Here is a 2,579-nt window from a genome sequence, read left to right as displayed (position 1 = left end):
GGACAGGGGTAGGGCTGCGCCAAGAAGGAGAGGAACTCGTGTATGTTGGGCAGCCCAAACCTCAAGTATATATAGGGGAAGGGGAGGGGCTGCGCCCCCACCTAGGGTTCCCTCCCTAGGGGTGGCGGCAGCCCCCTAGATCCCATCTAGGGGCGGCCAAGGGGAGGGTAGAGGGGGAGGCGCACCAGGGTGGGCCTTAGGGCCCATCTGCCCTAGGGTTTGCCCCCTTCCCCTCTTGGAGGCGCCTTGGGCCTTGGTCGGGGGGCGCACCAGCCCACCTGGGGCTGGTGCCCTCCCACACTTGGCCCATGCAGCCCTCCGAGGCTAGTGGCCCCACTTGGTGGACCCCCAGGACCCTCCCGGTGGTCCCGGTACGTTACCGATAAACCCCAAAACTTTTCCGGTGACCAAAAGAGGACTTCCCATATATAAATCTTTACCTCCGGACCATTCCGGAACTCCTCGTGACGTCCGGGATCTCATCCGGGACTCCGAACAACATTCGGTAACCACGTCTATCTATTCCCTATAACCCTAGCGTCATCGAACCTTAAGTGTGTAGACCCTACGGGTTCGGGAGACATGCAGACATGACCGAGATGACTCTCCGGTCAATAACCAACAGCGGGATCTGGATACCCATGTTGGCTCCCACATGTTCCACGATGATCTCATCGGATGAACTACGATGTCAAGGACTTAATCAATCCCGTATACAATTCCCTTTGTCCAGCGGTACGATACTTGCCTGAGATTTGATTGTCGGTATCCCGATACCTTGTTCAATCTCGTTACTGGCAAGTCTCTTTTACTCGTTCCATAGCACATCATCCCGTGATCAACTCCTTGATCACATTGTGCACATTATGATGATGTCCTACCGAGTGGGCCCAGAGATACCTCTCCGTTTACACGAAGTGACAAATCCCAGTCTCGATTCGTGCCAACCCAACAGACACTTTTGGAGATATCTGTAGTGTACCTTTATAGCCACCCAGTTACGTTGTGAGGTTTGGCACACCCAAAGCACTCCTACGGTATCCGGGAGTTGCACAATCTCATGGTCTAAGGAAATGATACTTGACATTAGAAAAGCTTTAGCATACGAACTACATGATCTTGTGCTAGGCTTAGGATTGGGTCTTGTCCATCACATCATTCTCCTAATGATGTGATCCCGTTATCAATGACATCCAATGTCCATGGTCAGGAAACCGTAACCATCTATTGATCAACGAGCTAGTCAACTAGAGGCTTACTAGGGACATGGTGTTGTCTATGTATCCACACATGTATCTGAGTTTCCTATAAATACAATTCTAGCATGGATAATAAACGATTATCATGAACAAGGAAATATAATAATAATCAATTTATTATTGCACCTAGGGTGACACAGAACTAGCTCTAGTTCATTGATATAATGTAGGCATGTATTCCGAATATAGTCATACGTGCTTATGGAAAAGAACTTGCATGACATCTTTTGTCCTACCCTCCCGTGGCAGCGGGGTCCTTACGGAAACTAAGGGATATTAAGGCCTCCTTTTAATAGAGAACCGGAACAAAGCATTAACACATAGTGAATACATGAACTCCTCAAACTACGGTCATCACTGGTAAGTATCCCGATTATTGTCACTTCGGGGTTAACGGTTCATAACACATAATACGTGACTATAGACTTGCAAGATAGGATCAAGAACACTCATATATTGATGAAAACATAATAGGTTCAGATGTGAAATCATGGCACTCGGGCCCTAGTGACAAGCATTAAGCATAGCAAAGTCATAACAACATCAATCTCAGAACATAGTGGACACTAGGGATCAAACCCTAACAAAACTAACTCGATTACATGATAGATCCCATCCAACCCATCACCGTCTAGCAAGCCTACGATTGAATTACTCACGCATGGTGGTGAGCATCATGAAATTGGTGATGGAGGATGGTTGATGATGACGATGGCCACGGATTCCCCTCTCCGGAGCCCCGAACGGACTCCAGCTCAGCCCTCCCGAGAGGTTTTAGGGCTTGGCGGCGGCTCCGTATCGTAAAACGCGATGATTTCTTCTCTCTGATTTTTTTCTCCCCGAAACACAATATATAGAGTTGGAGTTGGAGTCGGAGGAGCTCCAGGGGGCCCACAAGGTAGGGGGGCGCGCCCTAGGGGGGCAGGCGCGCCCCCACCCTCGTGGAGAGGTGTTGGGCCCCCTGGCCTACATCTTTTGCAGGTATTTTTCATATTTTCTCAAAAGTCGCTCCGTGAAGTTTCAGATCATTCCGAGAACGTTTGCTCCTGCACATAAATAACACCATGGTAATTCTTCTGAAAACAACGTCAGTCCGGGTTAGTTCCATTCAAATCATGCAAGTTAGAGTCCAAAACAAGGGCAAAAGTGTTTGGAAAAGTAGATATGTTGGAGACGTATCACCCATCAATATAATCCCTTAATAAGGGCAAACTTCTCCGATATAGTGTAGTCGGGAGAACTCAAAAACATAATAGGACTATCATGCGTGAGTGCAATAGCAATAATTTCATGTTTAACATAAGGAACTATAGGCTTATT

Source organism: Triticum urartu, chromosome 6 (assembly GCF_003073215.2).
Source record: "Triticum urartu cultivar G1812 chromosome 6, Tu2.1, whole genome shotgun sequence".
Taxonomy (NCBI): Eukaryota; Viridiplantae; Streptophyta; class Magnoliopsida; order Poales; family Poaceae; genus Triticum; species Triticum urartu.
The sequence above is the reverse complement of the archived record's forward strand: the minus strand, read 5'-3'. Positions refer to the sequence as shown.